At 39.7% G+C, this 23,440-nt stretch overlaps 1 long non-coding RNA gene and 1 pseudogene across 1 annotated transcript; both read right to left on the minus strand.

Moving 5' to 3' along the window:
- Positions 1-6,127: 6,127 nt before the first annotated feature.
- Positions 6,128-12,063, minus strand: Gm46882. The gene is made up of 2 exons (XR_001784527.1): positions 11,564-12,063; positions 6,128-9,785 (listed from the first exon to the last, which is right to left on the minus strand). It is a non-coding gene; the product is annotated as a predicted gene, 46882 (long non-coding RNA).
- Gm12752 (predicted gene 12752) lies at positions 20,573-21,315 on the minus strand (annotated as a pseudogene).

Genomic DNA, 23,440 nt, shown 5'->3' on the forward strand with positions numbered 1-23,440 from the left:
CATTCACTGTTGTTGGTAAGCAAACTGTCATAGCCACCTTGGAAATCAATTAGAAGAGAACCTTCAAAAAACCTAAAATAAATCTACCATATGACCTAGATATACCACTCCTTGGCATATACCCAAAGACTTGACATATTACACCACAGATACTTGGTTATCTACTACAAAGTGGTTATCATCGTTGTGATAAAACACCATGACCAAAAGCAACTTGGGGAGGAAATGGTTTATTAGGCTTGTATTTCCACATGCTGTTCATCACTGAAGGAAGTCAAGACAGGAACTCAAGCAGGGCAGGAACCTGGAAGCAGGAGCTGATACAGAGGCCATGGAGGGGAGCTGCTTACTGGCTTGCTCACCATGGATTGATTGCTCAGCCTGCTTTCTTATAGAACCCAGAACCACCAGCCCAGGGATGGCCCCACTTATAATGGGCTGGGCCCTCCTCCATCATTAGCCCTAAAATCATATACACACAGCAGTAACAGATTCATTGGGTTACACTTATGTATTTATACATGATAATAATAAAGAAAGAAAAGAAAAAGAGGCCAACAATTTGAGGGGGAGTGAAGGGGAGGGGAAATAGGAAGAGTTAGAGGAAAGAAAGCCAGGGAAGTGGTATACTTATATTTTACTTTAATGTACATTTTTAAATGTATAAACCATACCTTTCTAACAAAAAGAATATTAAAATCTTGATCAAAAATAAGTAAAGGATATAAGCAAGCTACAAATAGAAAACTATGCTTTTATATAATGAGCAAGTGAGACATGTCCACACTGCAAGCAAATTAAAGTCAGAGGCCCTTTGTATGCATGATCTTATATACATCATAATATAAGGTAATGTTAGGAAGGATAATAAAACTTTCATTGTGGGAAAGGCTGGAATGAAAGCAGTATTCTCACACAGTTCTTGAAAGAAAATAAATAAGCTTTTACTGTATTTATTTGTATGTCTGTGTGTGTGTGTGTGCATGCAGCATTATATCTGTTCTGGGAACAACTCAGTGAAGTTAATTCTCTTTTTCCACCTTTACATCCATTTTGAAGATTGAACCCAGATTATCAGGCCTGTGCAGCAAGCATTTTTATCTTCTGATCCCATTTCCCCAGCCCAGTAAGTAAACTTAAAAAACAAAAATCCTTTCATGCAAGTGTTTTCGTGACACATACAAAAAAACAAAATTAAGGCCATTTCGTTTGCTAGTTTTTCATTTATATTGTAGAAATTGTGTTGAAGAAAAAAAAATCAAAGGATACAAATCCATGAACCACTGAGTAATAAGTTCAAATAACTATTAAAATATGTGGATGTGTGCATGCATGAATGTGCCAATGCATTCGGAAGCCAGAGATCAATAGTGAGATCTTTCCTGTTCGTGCTCGGCATGTTTTTAGAGACAGAGTTTCCTAGTTAGGGTTGCTATTGCTGTGATGAAACACTGTAATCAAATCAACTTGGAGAAGAAAGGGTTTATTTCAGCTTACATTTCCAGGTAACAGTCCATTGCTGACGGAAGTCATGGCAGGAGCTCAAACAGGACAGGGATCTAGAGGCAGGAGGTACTGCAGAGGTAGCAGTAGGAGGCTTACAGACTTCCTCATCACGGCTTGCTCAACCTACTTTCCTCTACAACCTAGGATCAGCAGCTCAAAGATGGCAGTACTCACAATGGGTTGGACCCTTCCCTGTCAATCACTAATTAAGAAAATGCACTACAGCCAGATCTTATGGAGGCATCGTCTCAATTGAAGTTCCCTCCTTTCAGATAACTCTAGCTCGACATAAAACTAGCCAGCACGCAGGGTCTCTCGCTGAACTTGAGACTCATCAGATGAGTGGCATTGGGTTGTCCAGCAAACCTCAAGGATCCTTCAGGCTCTGCTCTCCCAGCACTGGTATTACAAGGATACAACTCTGCACCCAGCTTGTCCATGGGTGCATGGAGCCTGAACGAAGGCTTATGCAGCAGGCACTTTGCTGATTGAGCCCCAGTCCACAGTAAACATTTTAAAGGTCTGCATCCCTAGAGTGTCCACTGTGGCTCACCAGCACGGGAACTAACTAGACAACACCAATGTTCTAAACAATGTAGAAATATTAAATCATGTTGAATCGCTTCCGGGCTCAACAAGGATAGTAAGTCCCCCTTGCTTATGCTAATCAAGAGAATAAAAATCTAAAACTTAAGTCCTGCCTTTTATAAAACTAGAAGATATTTGCATTGATTCCATTATACTTTCTAAGAGATTCCTATGAAGTAGGTAACTTGCAACAGGAACATATTCTTTCACAGCTCTGGAGCCCAGCAGTGCACAGGTAAGGTGTTGGCAGGCCTCTTGAAGATTCAAGGGCGGAACCCATTCTCCCAGCACCTTGTAGCTTCAGCAGTCCCTTGATTTGAGAGTACATCACTCTAATATCTGCCTCCATGATTCCCTTGCCTTCTCTTCTATGTCTCTCTTATATAAGGATACTTGTGCTGGCATTTAGAGTCACCCAAATAATCAGGATAATCTTTAACTCAAAATCCCTGATTTAATCATGCCTGTAAAAACTTCTTTTTCCAAATATAGTACAGTCACATATTCCAGAAATACAACATGGATATCTTAGGAGTGGGATGCAGAGTTTTCTACTTACTTCAACAACTGTTATCACTCTTATTACACGGAGATTGAAAGCAGACAGGGGTAGAACAAATGTTAGCAGAAAAAAATCAAAACAGATTATCAAACAAAAACAATGGTGCTGTGTATGGCAACAGACAAATGTAACAGTAATAGCAACTGATATCAGTTAAGCGCTGGCTTGTCCACAGAACTTTAAAAGAAGCTCAGAAGGTGAATAACCAAGATGCCTTGGGTACTAGGCTGTGCTGAAGATGGAGATTCATTGAAAATATGTTTAAAGAACAGGTAAGGAATTCCTAAACCAAGTTCTCACTCTTACTCTGCATGATGAAATAGATACCCCTCCCTCTCTGGAGTATTTCCACTACCAACGCCAAAGTGTTGTTCACCAGGGGAGGGGAGCATCCTTCTCTGAACCCCATGTACATGAGGAGCTCTAACAAGCTCTAGGCGCAACTGTTCACATCAGCCAGCCCCACATATGTACACAAAGCTTCCAATGAGCTGTTCAGTTTCAGTTCTTAGCTACAGAAACACAGATAAGTTTTGCCAGAAATTGGAGGAAAGCTTCCAACATAAGGAAAAAAAACAAAAAAACACCTAGTACAGGTGCGAGGCACATAGGAAACTGAGACAACATCAAAAGCAGGAGAAAATGTTGCAGAAACTGAGAGAAACCCAACTGAAGAATTGGAAAACAAGCAACAAAGTTAAGGCTCTGATTTGAAGAAAGCACTCACCAACATATAGCTTCAGATAAGCAGTAGAGAAGTTAAAAGACTTCCTTTTTATGAAAATACAGTGTTATTTGAGAATTCCTTCTAGATCTTCCTCCATGTCACTCTCTGTCTTAGTCAGGGTTTCTATTCCCGGACAAAACATCATGACCAAGAAGCAAGTTGGGGAGGAAAGGGTTTATTCAGCTTACATTTCCACATTGCTGTTCATCACTGAAGGAAGTCAGGAGTGGAACTCAAGCAGATCAGGGAGCAGGAGCTGATGCAGAGGCCATGGAGAGATGTTCTTTATTGGCTTGCCTCCCCTGGGTTGCTCGGCCTGCTCTCTTATAGACCCCAAGACTACCAGCCCAGAGATGGCACCACCCACAAGGGGCCCTCCCCCCTCCCCTCGATCACTAATTGAGAAAATGCCTTACAGCTGGATCTCATGGAAGCATTTCCCCAACTGAAACTTCTTTCTCTGTGATAACTCAAGCTGTGTCAAGTTGACACAAAACTAGCCAGTACACTCACCAAACAAAAAAACTGGACAAAAATTAAGAGCGCCATAGCGCTCTGTCTTAGGGTTTTACTGCTGTGAACAGACACCATGACCAGGCAATGCTTGTAAATGACAACATTTAATTGGGGCTGGCTTACAGGTTCAGAGTCCTTACAGTCCATTATCATGAAAGCAGGAAACATGGCAGCATCCAGGCAGGCATGGTGCTGGAGGAGGTGAGGTTCTACATCTTCATCCAAAAGAAGCTAGGAGCAGACTGTTTTCAGGTGGCTAAGGGGAGGATCTCAAAGCCCACCCTCACAGTGACATACTTCCTCCAACAAGGCCACACCTACTCCAACAAGGTCACACCTCCTAATAGTGCCACTCCTTGGGTCAAGCAGGTTTAAACGACCACACTCTCATTCCTGTGTTCCTTACTATCTCAATCCCTACTATAACTTATTACTATCTTATGTTAATGTTACATATTCATTATAATCCATTTATGAATGAAGAATTTTGTCATCAATATTAGACACACTAAAAGATGTGCTCATCTGGGGCTGGTGAGATGGCTCAGTGGGTAAGAGCACCCGACTGCTCTTCCGAAGGTCCAGAGTTCAAATCCCAGCAACCACATGGTGGCTCACAACCATCCGTAACGAGATCTGACTCCCTCTTCTGGAGGGTCTGAAGACAGCTACAGTGTACTTACATATAATAAATAATAAAAAAAAAAAAAAAAAAAAAAAAAAAAGATGTGCTCATCTGTGGGTTTGGTCAAATCTATAATGATATGTACATATCATCTGGCAAATTAGTTATAGTTATATACATAGACATAGATGATATATAGATACCTATATCATAATACTTTATGAAATAGTTTCACTGTTTGAATATCCATTTCTTCTCCATTTCTCCTCCACAAACTCCTCATGATCGTCAAACATTTCACTGTCTGTACAATTTTATCTTTCTCAATGTATTGTATAGTGAGAACAATGCAGTTTTTCCAAACTAACTTTGTTCACTTGGGATATGCACATGTGTTCTCATTTTTCACCTCTTTATTTCACTAATACATTCCATTGTGTGGGGGTTCCATGGATTCTTTACTCCACTCACCTATTAGAAGACAATTGCTTCCAAGTTCGGGCAATTATAACTCAAGCTGCTGTAAATATTTATATGAAGGTTTTGTACAACTTCAGCTTTGAACAAACATTTGGGTAAGAGCTATGCACTAAGACTATGTTTAATTTTATAAGAAATGAAACACTCACCCCCTAAAGTGACTGTGTTTGACATTCCACCAGCAATGGATGAACACTCCTGTTGCTCCATTTCCTTGCTGGCATTTGGTGGCATCTGTGATTTGGACTTTACAATATCACATATATGCAGTGACTTGTTATTCCTTGTGACATATCATGTTTACGTTTTGTACTTAACTACGTTACACAATGGTGTCTGTATGTCTTCTTTCATTAGCTGTCTTATGTTCTGACCATTTGCCTATTTTTAAATTGAGTTGTTTGCTTTCTTGAAGTTTCTATCTTGAATAGATTATTTTATCAGATACATACTTTGTAAATATTTCCTCTCAGATCGTGACTTATTATCTCATTATTTTAAAGATAAAAACATTTCTTCTTGGGGGAAGAGGGGATGTGAGGGGAGGAACTGAGAGGAGAGGAGGGAGGAGAAACTGTAATTGGGATATAGAATAAATAAAATTGAAAGTTAAAATGTACAATCAAATAAGTAAAACCCTTTTATGATAGACACATGTAAAACATGTTGTGTATAAACAGAATCTCATATAATGTTCAATATGTGCACCCATTAAATAACATTTAAACATACTTATCTTTTCAACCATTTTTCATTTCTTGTGGTAAAAATTTCTAAGTCTTTTCTTCTAGCTCTTTGAAATACACTGTATATAATTGCTGCCTCTAGTCACCACTCCCTTGATAGTAAATACATTTGGGCAGGCAGCATTTAGGAATTTGTCTCCCTTGCACCTTTTCTTAAAAAGCTACTAAAAGATGCTAGTACAGATACAAAAAAGAGAACACAAAACCTGGAAAACAAGGCCCACTGTAAAAAAAAAAATGCACAAAAGAAATTCCAGGGTGAACAGTAAAGGAAAGTCAGGGACAACCCAACCAGCATGAGCTAACCTGGAAAAATGTCATGATCTTGGCGAATGAAGGGTAAAAGTGAGGGCACAGAAAGGAAAAAAATGCTGTCCTTTTGGTAGTATGTTAGCCTTTTAATATTTTTATGTTTCATAAAGGACATTCTATTTTATTTACAGTAAAGAAACATAAGCAAATGATACAAATATTAGAGGTACAATCATTTCTGTGTTTGTAGGAAACTTTGTATGATTCCTTTGCAAAGACATTCAAATCCTTTAAGTAAAACCCTGCTCAATATGCATATAGGCAATACACAAGACCTCCTACATAATCAATACACAAGACCTCCTACATAATCAATACACAAGACCTCCTACATAATCAATACACAAGACCTCCTACATAATCAATACACAAGACCTCCTACATAATCAGTGGATTATATATTAAACTTCATTTAATACAAACATCATAAAATAATTGCTATGATACATTGTCTAGGGAATAATGATAAGAAAGGAGTTTGACCTTGATAGACACAATTTAATTTTTTTAACTTGGTTATATCTGTAGGTGCAGAGTCAATGGATATTGAAAGCTGACAGCATTGTAATGTGCCCAAAACAAAACTGACAATAAAAATCTAGAGATACTTGTCCTAGGAGCAGAATGGAGGTTAGAGAGCTCAGAAAGAATTTTACAGAATAAAATAGAAATGACAAATTATATAACAGGTTTGACCATGTGAAACTTACATTAAAAAGCCATTTTATAAAGCTTTTCAAATGGAGAAGACTTATGATATGTCAAAAAAAGTGAATCGAGTGAAAATAACCAACATTAACATCCAAAACCTAAAACATACCCAGAAGACAGACAAATGTTGCCACACTGTAAGACTGAAGTCAAAATTAAACAATAATGACAAAGAAACTAACAATCAGGTATCTAACTAAAAATTAAAATATAATTATGGTACCAGCAAGATGGTTAAACAGGTAAAAGAAGAAATAATAAGCTGTTAAATCTGGCTCTCACTCTGTCAGTCTGAGTTTCCCGCTGCACAGCACCCACCCACTCAATACTCCTGAGCATACAGAAGTGTGGGGGGTTGCATGGATGGTTCCCATAAGGCTTTAGAGAGTGGCACTATTAGAAGGTGTGGCCTTCTTGGAGTAGATGTGGCTTTGTTGAAGGAAATGTGTCATTGGGGATAGGCTTTGAGGTCTCAGATGCTCAAGCCAGGCCCACTGTCTCCATTTCTTCCTGCTGTCTGTTGATCCAGATGTAGAACTCTCAGCTACCTCTCCAGCACCATGTCTACCTGCATGCTGCCATGTTTTCCACCATGACAATAACAGAACTAAGCCTCTGAACTGTAAGCTAGCTCCGATTAAATGTTTTCCTTTATAAGAGTTGCTGCGGTCATGGTGTAGAGCTGTATATACTCTATATGCCTGCCCCAGCTCTGAGTAAAGACACAAAGACTTACATTTATTAATATAGCTTTGGGACTAGCTTACTCTTGTTCCTGACTCACTCATATAACTTAATTAGCCCATTTATACTAATCTAAGTTCTGCCACATGGCTTGTTAGTTACCTCACCTTCACTCTCAGGCTGTTTCTTCCTCTGTATCTGGCTTGATAGCAAATTCTCCCATACCTGACTCTTTCCTGAGTTCCTATCTCTACTGGAAGTCCCACCTAGTCTCTCCTCCAGATTTTTTATTAATCCAATCAGGAGGTAAGAGAGGATGTTTACAAAATATGATGAGAAGTGTGGAACACATTGGGACTTTGGGTTAGAAAAGCAGTTGAATCCTTTAAATGGAGTTTAGTGGGTCATACTAGTATAAGCATGGAAGACAGTGGTGCTGAGAGTGATTTGAATTGTGGATGCCTGGCTCAAGAGGCTTGGAAGAGAATATTAATATGTAGCCTAGAGATCATTCTTGTGGTATCTTGGTGAAGAATGTTGCTGTTTTCTCTCCTTGTCTTTAAAAAAAAAAAAAAAAAAGCCTTCCTTAGGTTAAATTGAAGAGCTATAGACTATCAGCTTTATCAGAGGACATTTTCAAATAACCTATTATAAACTATGTTTTGTGGCTATTAGTCGCCAGTCTTGTGCAGATCCATAATGAAAAGGAGCAAGCTGAGCAAAGGTAAATACAAAGTAGACTGTTGGAGGAGAAAAGGGGCACCAGGATGTGTGATGAGATGGAAGAAAAGCCTGGTGCTAGGTGGAGTAACAGACATGGTGATCTCAGAGCAAGATCCCAGCCAACTAGGCTTCTAACTTGTGAAAAGGAAATTAAAGAAAAGCTAAGGGCCAGGTGTGGTGCTGGTTCATGCCTTTCGAGGCCAGACTAGTCTACAGAGCAAGTCCCAGAACAGCCTCGCTTAGGATATGAAGGAAACCATCACAAACAGAAAGGAGTTAGAGATATGAAGAGTATTTGGACATCAGAAATGAGGATGCAGTCTGGAGTTTGCTTTGGTTTGGTTTGGTTTTCAGTCTTGCTTTGGTCCAGTATTTCTTCATGTTGCTCCCTTTCCATGCTTTTGGAACAGGAATGTATATACCCTGTGCCATTATATGTTGAAGGTATGTGATCTTCTTTTTCATTTTGTTTTCACAGGGAATTAGAGTTAAAAGTTTGCATGAGATTCAGAAGAGAGGTTGAACTTTGAAGTTTTAAACAATGCTGCTACTGTGATCGACTATGGGGACTTTTGAAGTTGGACTAAATGTAGCTTTCATTATGATATGGCTACAAGCCTATGAGAGCCAGGGAGTGGAATATGGTGATTTGGATGAAAATGCCCACCCCCACCCCCACCCCCATTAACCTCATAAGGAGTGGCTTCTCTGGAATGTACCGAGGAACAATTACATCTGACCTAAGTGAAGCTTTTGTTTCTGTTAGGTAACTCTTCCCCTTTGGCCTCTCCCAGACCCCGGCAGAAGCCTTAGAGACATGGGGATGGGAGTGCTGGACTGTAGGCTCTGGAGCTGTTAATCCTTCAAGTCTCTCTACCCCAATCCCAAGGTACAGAGGCAATGGAAGCAATTCTGCCATGGTTTTAGAATCTTAGTGATAGAAGGTAAACATAATTCTCTCAGGTCTTCTTTACTAAAATTCTCTCTCCCTTCTCCCTCCTCCTCTGCAGGAAACTGGTGTGGGAAGCCACATGTGCCATTGCAGAGTGGCACTGACTACTGCTGGCCATCACGCATAAGTTTGGACAAACAACCAATGTGTACATATGCAGTAAAGTTTTTTGCAAAGACACTGCCTGGCCCGGGCATGATAATGAGGCTTTGAGAGTATAACCAATCAGATGTGAGACACGCAAATGAGGTATGATAATGAGGCTCTGTGAGGTACAGAGAGAGAGAGAGTAGCCAATCAGATGAGGAACATGCAAATGAGGCTTAGTGCATAACCAATCCGGGTGTGAGACACGCCTCTCCTAGGCCTATATAAGCAGCACCAGTTCTGGGCTCAGGATCTCTTCGCCTCTGCAATCAAGCTCTCCCAATAAACGTGTGCAGAAGGATCCTGTTGCAGCGTCATTACTGCTGGCCAGTCCGGCGCACGCAAGAAACTGGGCCAAGCAATAACATACCATGGAAAAGCTATTTTCTGTAACTCTCTTATTCCACAGAGGCTCCCTCAGGTTTAGTTCCAGGTTCTTCCTTGGAGACTCCTTGGTGAAATGAAAACTTCAGGGCTCATTGGAAAGTTGGTTGGATGGTGTTTTGCTGGAGCAAACACATGAAGGAACGTTTAGCTGAAGCAGACAAAGGTTAAAACAAACACATGAAAGGGCATGTGATGAAGGATTCTTTGCTAACAACACGCATGTGTTGGTCTGCCTTACATTGCATAATTGAGCTGCATTTGTCAGGACACCAAAAAAAATTCTGGTGGTGTGCTGCAGTTCCTTGCCGCTTCCTCAGACTTCAGCTAATGGACAGAGTGATGTCAACTTAGATGCATGTGCTGAGGCAAGACCCGTGGAGGTCACTTGATGTTGGGAGGGTATAAATAGGACTCAAAGGACAGTGACAGGCTAATCTAGGCTTGCTTATAGAGCTAGCTGTACTACGCATGTGGGTCTCAAGTCTTCACTGATTTTCACTGCGTTGGAAGAGGCACAGCTGCTCCTGGTGTCTCTCCTGATCCCTCCTGCTGACTTGTGCGGAGGCTGAGGCCTGGCTGTCTCTGCTAGGTAGTGCCACCTTTGCTGATTCCTGTTTGCTTTCCTGACTCTACTGAACTGGACTGCTGGTGTATCCGTGAAGTATTTGCAAGTGGATCAAGCTGCCACTGCTAACCTGTGAACTGAATTGTCGATTTCCAGACAACACAAACAGAAGTTGCTCCAAAAAAACATTTCTAAACAGGTCCACTTCCCCCATATCCTTTCTTTCCTACTACCTTTGGTGGGTGAGGGCCTAGAAGGGAGGTTAAAGCATTTAAGAACTATCATTAAAAATAAGGCTTGAAAAAAAATTAAAGTTATACCTTGGTGTAGCAGTAAAGAACTTAGCTGACCCCCTACATACCTGTGGACATGCAGTCAAGTCTAACTTCCTAAAGGAAACATAGGAAGGTGATATTTCCCTGCATCTTATAATTCGGTAGTACTGAGAAGTTGAATAAATTGCTCAAAGTTGCCCATCTAGACATGTGGCAGTTTGGCTCCAGGGTAGGTTTGTCACCTAAGCCCTGGTTAAGTGTCCATTTCTCAGTAGAAGAATCCACCACCCATGCAGGTGTCACCCTTGACACAAAAACTCTAAGAATGCTAACAGTCGTCCTTTTGCCTGCTCCCAACAGCACTTTAGAGAAGGTGCACAGTGTGCTTCTGTAGTGGGTAAGGATTTCAGCTTCTCCCCGTAAACACAAGACCTCACCCAGTGAGTATTCATGGATCGACGTGCCTTTGAGAAGGCTTCACGTAGTGGGAGGTAGTGGTATTACCACTGTACTGGGGCCTGTGGGCATGCATCTATGCTCATGGATGATGATGTAGGAGACAAGGCCCACAGGAGAGCTCTCACATGAATGCCCTGGAGTGTGAAATGTTAGGCTAAGCCTTGTAAACTCAGAGAATTTACTAAGACAAATGGTTTACACAGAGACAGGTTTACCCATGCCTTTCAACATACAGTATCAGCCTAACCAGAACAGCCACTGGATTTCAGAGACGTGTTCCCTTGAAGGTTTTGGAATCTGCCATAGATACTTTTTGTAATGTTAATTCTAGGATAGTAACGCTCCAATGCCCTAGAAGAAAATCACGACAGTGATAAAAATCTGATTACAATAATTTTGTTCAGCAAAGAATCGCTCCAGCCAACTATTTAACAGCCACCAGAAAAGGAAAGATATGACCTGTTTGGTTATCTCTCAATTCAGGCAAAAAGCAGGCTGGGATGGACTCTGGAGCCTGGTAATGAAGACCTCCATGGGCTCTTCTGTTCTCAGGTATCTTTAGCAGCTTGCACTGTAATGTTATGGATACCATACTCACCTGTGGAAGAAACACCCACAACGAAGGGTTAGCCCAGTGATGCAAATGTTCTTAAAGTAGCAGCTTTCTCTCTCCTAGCTAGAGCCTCTGGAGCTGAAAGCCGCAGAGGTAACAGAGTGTAATCCATCCGCACTTCATCTGGAAACAGCATCATTTCTTTGAGCTCTCTGGAGACCTCGACTAGAAAAAAAAGGCCCAAGATGCCTGTCAGAGCCAACAGTGCCTGTCTTATTTTATACATGGGATGAAATATAAGACTCTGGGCTCCATTAGCAGCAGGCTTCGTTTTCACCCCAGGAAAGTGGCTTGACATAACCACATCTTACTTGTTCTTTCTTACATTTTTTTTAATACAAATGGCCTTAAAAATCCCCTCTTCCGCTCCCCACACCACAGCCCCAGGCACCTAGAAGCCATATCATCAGATTTTATAGCCAGATAATGCGGTCCTGAGAAAGCTGCCTATGTATATGGTTGAGGTTTTTTTAAAAGAAAAAAAAAATAATAATAGCAAGGCTGCAGCCTGATAAAAGGAAGAAGTTTGCTCTCTAGTGGCTGACTTAGAAAAGACTCTGGAATCCACACAATGAGCTACGTGAAAAATAAGAGGGGATTTGACAGTGCTATCTGGGCTACAAGGTCTGAATAATTCTTTTGGTTTTATTGACTTTTAGATGTATTTTTCCTACACTGAAACACTATGTCATACCAAGTGTTTTGTGAATGTTTTTCCTTACTGAAGTACTTCTTATCATTAAGTCATTCCAGTTCTAAAGTTTAAGGGTAGCAATTAAGTTTCTGCTGTTTTATTAGCGTGTTGTACTTTTCAAAAGCTCTATGGACTGGTTTAATACCATATAATTAATGTTTATTATAGACACATTGCCCATTAATATAACATCATTAGCTCCTTTTAAACCATTTTTAGATCTTTTCAGAAAGATTATTTAGCATAATTAATATGATGCTAATTAATATCATTTCATTACTCTTCTTTCTATAACAGCTCCGTTTATAATATTTTACAATATGAATTACAAAATAAGAAAAAGACTGTTCTTTATGCCTCGCTGTGAAACCACCCACCTCCCTTTGTGATTTGCTTTTCTATTTATTCTCCCACAGTTCTGCCTCTTCCTATCCAAATCCACACTACTTCCCATAGCTTTCTTCTGTAGTGCCTATCAGACCATGGGCAACTGAGCATCATCCCCGAGATCGTAAGCTTTGAGACTTATTGAAAGTAAGGGGGATGCACAGGAAGATTTCACCTATACAGTAGATCAGGCTGGCCTTAAACTCTTGAAGATCCATCACAAGTGCTAGAATTAAAGTTGTGTGACAGCACACCTGACTTAATTATTTGCTCTTATTTTACCTAGGCAAGGAGAACCAGGAGACATAAAAATGTCTAACTTCTTCAAGAGGTCCAAACACAGAGAAAGCAAAGTACTAGAAAATGTAAGGATTGGTCATGGGGTTCTCACTGGGGTAAGGGCACTGTAAGGGGTTGTTAGCAAAGAGAATGACTTATATTTATGAAAATTATCCCAGCTACTATGTGTAGAGAAAGTGCCACTACAAGGGCAAGAGGCTAACAGAGAACACTTTTGGAAATGGTTGTAGACCTGCAGCCTAGAGAAGTCAGGAGGTTAGACAAGAGCAAGGCAGCTAAGTTGCAGAAAGTGGACAGACTTCTGCCTTATGTTAAATGGAGCTAAGTGATGCTGCAGCCAAGCTGGGGGTGGGCTTTGGCTGAGCAGTGGGGAAGAGGACCACTGAGGACCACTTAGTAGAATTAGATGCTGGGAGAAAGGCCTGTTGGGAGGATGAAAGCTGAGGAGAAACGGGGTTCTGATCCAATTGGGTGTGGTTCAGTTTAGGAGTCCATTCCAAATGAAATGTCAAGTAATCTCTCAAGAGGGGATTTCTGCACGACCAGGCCTCTTTCTGTCAGAAATGTGGAGTTTAGAGGCAAGTCCAGATGTGTGATTCACGTTTAGAAGAGCTCAGGGTACGATTGGTCAATCCAAGGAGAGAATTTGGGTGGAGAAATGAATAGGCCAGGAGCTGATATTGGGCACATGCATATTAAATAAAGAAGGTATCAGTACCAGCCAGGGAGACTGAGCAGACTCGATCAGGAGCAAAAGGAAAAGTAGAAGGCCACCAAAGAAACAGCTAAGAACATCAAGTGAGAGGCAGATGCAACTGTGACCATCAAATCTGGCAAAACCCAGGTTACAGGTGACCTTGAAGAACCCATTAGGTGCAGTGATAGGGACAGAAGCCCCCTTGTGTTTGTGTCAGTTTCGAACAGGCCTTTAGAAATTCTTTCTCCATTTGGCTAGGAATGGCCCCTTCTTAGAATAGGAAACAAAACACCCATGGAAGGAGTTACAGAGACAAAGTTTGGAAGTGTGACAAAAGGATGGACCATCTAGTGATTGCCATATCCAGAGATCCATCCCATGATCAGCTTCCAAACGCTGACACCATTGCATACACTAGCAAGATTTTATCGAAAGGACCCAGATGTAGCTGTCTCTTGTGAGACTATGCCGGGGCCTAGCAAACACAGAAGTGGATGCTCACAGTCAGCTAAGGAGCTAAAGGGATCTGCAACCCTATAGGTGGAACAACATTATGAACTAACCAGTACCCCAGAGCTCTTGACTCTAGCTGCATATGTATCAAAAGATGGCCTAGACGGCCATCACTGGAAAGAGAGGCCTATTGGACACGCAAACTTTATATGCCCCAGTACAGGGGAACACCAGGGCCAAAAAGGGGGAGTGGGTGGGTCGGGGAGTGGGGGGGTGGGTATGGGGGACTTTTGGTTTAGCATTGGAAATGTAAATGAGCTAAATACCTAATAAAAAATGGAAAAAAAAAAAGAAATTCCTTCTCAGAGCAACCAGAAAATGCAGAAAAGAATAAATAACTGAGAAGCCGGCCCTTGCTGAGCTTGCTGATCGTTTTGGAGGCTTTGATCTAGAACCATCTTCTACGAACACTTCCATAGTCAGGGTGTCCAGCAAAAGGTATTCCTGTGTGTAACAAACGGAGCTTTTCTCAGGCTCACAAACAACTCATCTCCACCATAGATTAGATGGTGAAGTTACAGCAAGTTGAGGTGGAGGAAAAGAATAGCGAGAAAGAGATAGATTTGACACGTAGGATGGAATTTAGGAAGACATAGGGAAAGACGAAGGGAAATAGGGAGAACAGTGCCTGAAAGGAGGGGGATGTTTTTAAGAATCAAAAAATAAAAGGATCAAAAACTAAGAAAAGAAAATATTTAAAACTAGGAAAGAGGTGCTGGAGAGACGAACCGGTGGTTAAGAGCACTGGGTGTTCTTCCAGAAGACCTAAGTTCGATCCCCTGGACCCACATAGCAGCTCACAGCTGTCTGTTATGGCATTCCAGGGGGTCCGACACCCTTACGCCAATGCATATAAAACAGAATTATTTTTAAATCGTAGGAAAGAAAGGATTAAAATTGAAAATTATTAAAATAAGAAAGGAAACTGTTAAGAGTATTTTTCTTCCTAGATGTAGCTCAAAATAAAACTTTTAAATATATGCCAATTTCAGAAACAGAATGCATGTGGTATATGTTCTACTTCAGATTATGTATCCAGGATTAAGGAGAGAGTATACTATGCAGTCAGGAGGGATCTTGCTGTGAGCAGGATTAGGGGAGCTGCTTGTTTTCTGAGAGTGTAAAAGTATCACATAGCTATTTTAAAATGTTTATGGCTATTCCCATACAGGTGAGTTTCAGCATAATCAGATCTCTTTTAATTTTTATTTTTAGATTATAATATAATCACATTCCTCCCTTCTCTTTTCTCCCTCCAAAACCTCCCATATACCTCCTTCCCACTCTTCTTCAAGTTCATGGCTTCTTTTTGCATCAATTGTTATATCAACAAGGCATGCTTTCTCTCTTGTTGAGCAGGTCTTAAGCCAAATTAGAGAGTTGTTGGTTGCCACCAAGGAATATGTGCCACCACTGCACCCAGAGGGTTATCATGCCAAACTGGTCAAAGATATGATTTATAGGCATCATACCTGGACAGGGCTACTAGTTGCCTTTCTCCTTTGTAAGCTTGTGTGGTGCCTTCTGGTGCCATGAAAGCTAGTCCTCAGCTTAGTTCCAAGTCATGGATCTCTCTGAGCCCTGTTTCTAAAGTGCATGGTGTCTTCAGCAATAGCAACTTAAAGTCCACCACTGGGACCAACATAGGGCAACAGCAAAATGCTGTATGTTTTGGGAGTCTCTTGGACAGCCCTGATCAACAAGTCAGAAGAAGATATCTTATGTCTGGTACTGGGGTGGTTTCTCTTAGGGCACTTTGACTCTTAGAGGGAGCATTTGCCAATCTAGGTTAAAAATTAAAAAAAAAATAAAACTGTATGTGTATGTTTATACATGGAATTTGGCATTATAGTTTTGGAGGTTTTTTTAGGTAAATATTTTAAGGTAAATATTTGATTTTTTAAAATGTAGGTAAATAGTATCATTTCTTATGGCCATTTCAGACATCCTTGCTGTTATTTCACTCACTTCCTTTCTCCTCCTGGGTTTATGTCCCTCTGCCCTCCCTAAAGGGTCCCACCTTTCCCATTTCCCATATTAGATCCCTTGTATCCTGCTATTATTCCCCTCTACTCTGTTCCTATCCTACTTCTGTATTTTTCTTGCTCTACCTCCCTGAGGAGAACTGCTTTATCCCATCTTCCTGATCAGAATGCTTGTGCTCTGCTATTCCCCCTGTCTACCCACCCTGTCCTGGCAGTAGAACCATTTTACTTTCCTGGTTTCCGAAGTTACTATGAGCTGTGTTTTCACATCTGAAGAATTAGAGCTAACAGACTCCAATATGAAAGAACATGTGGGTTACCTCAATCAATACAATCTTTGCTACTTTCATCCACTTACCTGCAAAGTTCATGATTTCATTTTTCTCTTTACCACTGAACAGTATTCCATACTGTGTATGTGCCACATTTTCATAATCCGTTTGCTTGTTGAAGGATGTTTAGATTGCTTCTGTTTCCTATTGTGAATAGTGAGCACCATTGAACATAGCTTAGCAAGTATCTACGGAGAAGGATGTCAAGTCCTTTGGGCATATGCCACGGAGTGATATAGCTGGGTCGTATGGTAGATTCAGTTTTACTTTTATGAAGTTCTTCACACTGAAGAATGAAAGAACCATTCATTCTTCCATAATGGCTACACCAGTTTACAAGCCCACCAACGATGAATAAGTGTTCTCCAGAAGTTTTGTCTGTTATTCTGTTGATCTTTGCCATTCTGACTGAGGTGTTAGGAAATCAGTAAGTTTTTTATTTGCATTTCCCTAGTTCTAAGGGAAAGTAAACATTTTGGAGATATTTTCTAGCTATTCCATTTAGAATTCTCAATTCAAGTCCTCTCTATATTTTTTATATTAATCCTCTATCAGACGTATAGTGGGCAAAGATTCTCGCCCGCTCTGTGGGAGTCCTAATCCCTGACTGATTGTTTCTTTAGATATGCTGAAAGCTTTTAGTTTCATCAAATCCCACTTGTCAATTGTTAGCCTTAGTTCTTGGGCAAATGGAGTCCTGTTCAGGGAGACCTTTGCTTTAATATGTAGGGTGCTGCTTATATTTTTCTTCTAGCCATTTCAATATTTCAGGTCTTTGATTCACTTGGAATTAGTTATTTTTTTTACAAGATGACAATTATAGGTTAAATTTATTCTTCTGCATGCAGACAGCCAATTTTTCTAGCACCATATGTTGAAGATTCTTTCCTTTCTCCAGTGTATATCTGTGGCATCTTTGTCAAATATTAAGTGGCTGAAGTTACATATACTCACGTTTGGGTCTTCAATTTTGTCCCATTCATTGATCTATATGTTTGTTTTTGTGCTTGTGCCATATTAATATAATTGATATACTATTAATATAATTAATTTTTATTAATATAGCTCTGTAATGTATCTTAAGATCTGGAATTATAATTTCTTCAGCATTGTTCTTTTCACTCAGGATTATGTTGGCTCTCTGGAGTCTTTTGTGGTTCCATATTAATTTTAGAATATCTTTTCTTGTTTTTGCATAAGATGAGATGGAGACTCTTGACTAGGATTGCTTTGAAGCTATCGCTAGATTTTGAGAAGATGATCGTTTTCACAATGTTAATTCTACCAATCGATGAGCGTGGGATGCCTGTCTACTTTTCTAGCGTCTTCCTCTGTCTCTTTCTTTAGAGGTTTGCAGTTTTCATCGTAAACATTCTTCACTTCCTTGGTTAGATTTACGCCTATGTATTTTATTTCCTTTGAGGTTATTGTGAATGGATGTGCATCCATGATCTCCTTCTCTCTGTGTGTTTCTTTTAATGTATAGGAAAGCTATTGATCTGTGCAAGCTGATTCTGAATCCTACCACACTGATGAATTTGTTTACTTATTTCTAGACATTTTCTAGTAGAATTTTTGAGATTTCTAATGTATAGTATTGCCTTACTCAGTGTTCTATTGCTATGAGGAAATACTACCACCATGGCAACTCTTATTAACATAATCCATTTAATTGGTGCTTGCTTACAGTTTCAGAGGTTTAATCCATTGTCCTCGTGGCAGCGAACATGGTGGCATGCAGTCAGATACAGTAGCTGAAAGTTCTACATCTGTATCCAAAGGCAGCAGGAATAGAGAGAGAGGCACTAGGCTTGACTTAGGCTCTTGAAATCTCAAAGACCAGCCCTAGTGACACACTTCCTCCAACAAGACCAAATTTACTCCAACTCCTATGGAAGTCATTCTTATTCAAACCACAAGTATCTTTAAGTAGGGATATTGTGGCTTCTTCTTTCATGATTTGTAGCCCTTGAATTTCCTTCTCTTGCCTTGTTACTCCAGCTAGTATTTCTAACACAGTGTTAGAGTCAGGACAGAGGGCATCCCTGTCTTGTTCCTGACTTCACTGGGATTGCTTTAAGCTTTTCTTCATTTAGTAAGATGTTGTCTGAGTTTCTTGTGTGTCCCTTTCACATTGTGGGGATTTGTTATTTCTAGTACTACATTCTCTGTGACCTTTATTATGAAAGGGTATTGGATTTTGTCAGTCTTTTCTGCAAGCATTGAGATTATCATGTGATTTTCTTTCAGTACACTTAGGTAGTTTATTAAATGTATTGATTTGCATGTGTTTAACCATCCCTTTAGAGTTATCCTCAGAGAGAAAGACATTTTGGTCACAACATACAGTCTTTTTGATGTATGTTTATATTCTGTTTGAAAGAATTTTACTATTTTTACACTATTTTCATCAGAGATATTAGCTAATAGTTTTAGTGTGTTATATTTTTCACTTGGTTTGGGTACCACGGTATTACTGGCTTCACAGAAGGAATTTAGAAGTGTTCCTCTGTGTCGTCTGTGTGTGTGTGTGTGTGTGTGTGTGTGTGTGTGTGTGTGTGTAGAACAATGGTTCTCAAACTTCCTAATGCTGCAACCCTGTAATACAGCTCCTCCTAACATGGTGACCCCCAACCATAAAAGTATATAGCATTGCTACTTCATAACTATAATTTTGCTACTGTTATGAATCATAGTGCAAATGTGTGATGTACAGGACATCTGATATGAGACCCCAGAAGAGTTGCCACCCACAGGTTGAGAAGCACTAATACAGAGTTTAAGGAAGATTGGCTATAGGTTGTCTTTGCAAGTTTGGTAGGATTCTGTGACTCCATCTAGCCCTGGACTTCATCTTTAAGCTGTAAAGGTTATTTTTATTACTATTACAATATCCTCCTGTACTATGTCTCTGTTTATATTATTGCTCTCTTCTTGGTTTGTTAGTTTAGATAAATCAAACTAACTTTGATTTCTTTGATGTCTGTTATGTTTCCCTGTTATTTTTTTGACTCTGTTTATTTGGGTCATCGCTTTCTTTCTTTTGGTTAGTTGGGCCAAGGATCTGTGGATTGCGCTTATGTTTTTTTTTTTCCTTTGAATACACATCAGTTTAATGTAACAGAGTAACTTGTATACTTCATTATTTAAAATAATCACCTTTTTCCTTTCTGTGAAAACTAAAAAAAAAAAAAAAAAACTTGAAATAAAAAAATTAAAATTAAGTTACAACAGAGAATGTGAATTCCAAATAAAACACCCCCATTGAGTGGCAAGGCTCAAGTCATTGTTAGGAAAGAATTTTATTTTAAAAGTGTCACTTTAAACTGCAAGGACGTCTGTTAGACATCACAATTAAACATGCTAAAGTAGAAGCCATGTTGTCAAATGCCCACTTAACACCCCCCTCCCCCCAGACACCTCAAACACATCTTTGCTGGCCTTCTATACCTTCCCCCTTTTTCTTTTTCATTAAACAAGAGAAAGTAGACAGATATACATTGGGAAATACTGTCTGTGTTCACAAAGAAACATAGTGTAATCTCTGAGCACAATATACAGAGAAAAGAAAAAAGCTAGAATTCTGTGTACACAGGGGCCCAGCCCCTCCAGCCTCCAGCAGAGCCAAGGTAGCTGAAGGGCTTTTCCTTTTTCCCACAGAGCACAGTGGTAGTGTTGAATCCAGTTTTGAAGGCAAGAAAGGGCATAAATGAATTTAGAACAGAAAAGTGGAAATTGTATTTCCCTCAAGTTATTTTCCCCAAAATAAGTTGAGCGCCATGGTGTCGAGAGACCACATAAACAGGGTGACTGAGCACAAGAGTGACAGGGAGGAAAATGACTTCAACTTGCTCCCAGGAACTAGAGAAAATTACAAAACTAAAAAGAAGGCTAGAATACATCAGTCTTCTGTGCTGGTCATTCTCACCTTCATCCTCCTCTCCTTCCTCCCCTTCATCTTCATCTTCACCTTCATCTTCATCTTCTTCACCTTCTTCATCCTCATCCCCTCCTTCATCAATACCTTACAGCTGCTCCTCCTCCTCCTCCTCCTCCTCTTCTTCCTCTTCCTCTTCCTCTTCCTCTTCCTCTTCTTCTTCTTCTTCTTCTTCATGGGGAACCAAATAGTACTGAAAGATATTTGGCCAAATATATCTTTGATGGCCTCTCCTAACTCATCTGTACCATTTTGTCGAATCCTTTCCAGATTTCCACTTGATTTCCATGGACTTTGAAGATGGGTCACTACTTTCATTCAGATAAAATTCTTTGAAGAGAACTTTACTTTCACAGTAAGGATTTTCATCAAAATAAAAAATCTATTCTTTAACCAGATTTGATGTCTTCAAATTCTGTCCTTTAAACTCTGGTGAAATAATTCAGAGCCTCTTTGCCTTCCTTCACAAGCAGTGCAGACACTTGTGGGTGGCTGACAAATGTTGTTATCCAAAAATTTGGGGTTTTGGCAATCAATTCTGGCCTCTTCTGAAAAAATGGTTGTCAGAGTTCATTATATTTTTGTTCTACTTTCAGAAGGTCCTCACTGGCTTGTTCATTAAGTCTGTCTGTTTCATTTTGTACTTCATTAATATGTTCAATTGCCTCTTGCTGTTCCTTTTCTCCATTCGGCAGGCCAGGAGAGGCTGATGGTCCTCCAGGTTTGGGACATACGCTGGTCTGGGCTCCAGGTTTGGGACATACGCTGGTCTGGGTTTCTTGGACTGGGGCAGGTTCTCAGATGCTGATTGATGGCCATGACACAAGGGTTGTGGCCAGGAGACAGAGGCCAGAACCCTGATGTTCACAGCAGGAAGAAACTCACAGGAACTCATCTTTACAAAGAATCAACTCATAGGTTTCTTGAATCTTTTTATCGTTTTGTGTCTATTCCATTGATTTTTTGCTTTGATATTTATTATTTCTTGCCTAAAAAACAGGGTTAGAATTTTGTTTGTTATTTCTTTCTCAACCTTTTGAGTTTCATCATTAATTCACTTACTTGTGCTCTTTCTGATATTTAATGTAGGCACTTAGGGCCATAAACTATTCTCTTAGAACTGCTTTTAACATGTCCCAGAGGTTTTGTGTTGTTTTCATTTTTATTTAGTTCCTGGAAATTTTTATTTGTTTGATTTATCACAGAGATGCAATTTTCTTTAAATGTGCGCTCATTAGTTTTTCTCCAACTTGGCACAAAGTAGACTCATCTGAGAAGAGGTGATGCCCCCACCCAATTGGCCTTTATACAAACTTGTCAGACATTTTCTTGATTAATAATTACTGTGGAAAGGCCCAGTCCACTATGAGGAGTGCCATCTCTGAGCAGGTGTATAACAAAGCAAATTGACCAAGCCTAAGAGAGCAAGCCTGTATGCAGAATTCCCCCATGGCCTCTGGCTTAGGTTCCTGACCTACTTGAGTTCCTGTCAGTTTCTCTCAACGGTGTAGTTGTTTGAGACAAGTAAGACAAATATATCTTCTCCTCCTCAAGTTGCTTTTGCTCGTGGTACTTTTAGCTCAATAATAGAAGCCTGAGACAGTATGAAACTCAATAAATATAGTATACCATGTTAACAGACTTAAAGACAGGAATAATATGATATCTCATAATGTAGGAAAGGCACATAACAAAGTTCAATGTATTTTCGTGGTAGACATTTTGAAGAAATTAGCAATAAATGTAATGTACAACAAAATCTTAAATATGTGACAAACTTGTAACACATTATATTAAATGAGAACAATAACAGAGGTTCTTCTAAAATCTGCAATGAGACAAGGATTTACACTCTTTCCATTCTATTTCAATATAGTACTTGAAGTTTTTGCTAGGCCAATAAGAAATGAGAAAGCTATAAAAGGGATAAAATTTGAAAGAAAGAAACTAAGCTATCCCTACTTACACACAGCATAATTCTATATTTAAAAGTTTCCCACAGACAAGTTTCAGATTCGATGCATGGATTCATTATAGTAGAAGGATGCAAAATCCATGTATAAAAATTATTGGCCTTTATATAGATATTCCAATAATAATTTGCTGAGGAAAAATTATCTACTCAAATAGATAGATAGGTAGATAGATAGACAGACAGACAGAGAGACAGATGATAGGTAAAGTTTTCCACAGGATTAACCCCAAGGCATCAAAACCAAATTTTAGAAGACATAAAGTTATGAAAAGATCTTTCAGGCTTCTGAATTGGCATACTTAGTAATATAAAAATTGTTCTCTGACCTGAAGTAATTTACCAATTCAGTGTGATCTCCATCAAAACCCAGTGATATTCTTCACAGAACAATCCTTTTAAAACTGTATTTTATGTGGAAACACAAAAGAACACGAATAGCCAAAGCAATGCTAAACAGAAAGAACACAGCCAAAGAGGAAGTATTACCAGACTTCAAACTATGCTATACTGTCAACGTAACAAAGATAGCATGATATTGGCATGTGTACACATACACACACACACACACACACACACACACACACACACCAAAGGAACATTAATAGAATACTCAAATATAAATCAACACAGTTAAGAATTTCTATTTTTTTTACAGGTGAGTTCTAGTTACCTTCCACTATCAACTTAACACAGCTTAGAGTAATCTGAGGGTAAAGTCTATATTAAATAACTCTCTTCTCTCAAAGTTCTCTGCATTTTATCATAGCGTTTTATCACAATAACAGAAACACAAATAATAGTAGAAATAGGTACCAGAAAAGAAGATTTGTTGCCGTGCAAGGCTGCTGTGCCTGTTATTCGGAGGGAGGGGTATTGTGGGAGCATTTGAAACTCAGGGCTGGGAAAGCTACTGAGTCATCAGATCTTAGTAAGCCATTGTTGTGAGTGTTTAGAGTATAATGGTGATAGAAATGTAGACTATGGGGGGGCATGAAATTTCAGAGGGAAGCAAAGATCATGGCAAGGTCTTTCATGTGATATT

The sequence above is a fragment of the Mus musculus genome, chromosome 4 (assembly GCF_000001635.26).
Source record: "Mus musculus strain C57BL/6J chromosome 4, GRCm38.p6 C57BL/6J".
Classification (NCBI taxonomy): Eukaryota; Metazoa; Chordata; class Mammalia; order Rodentia; family Muridae; genus Mus; species Mus musculus.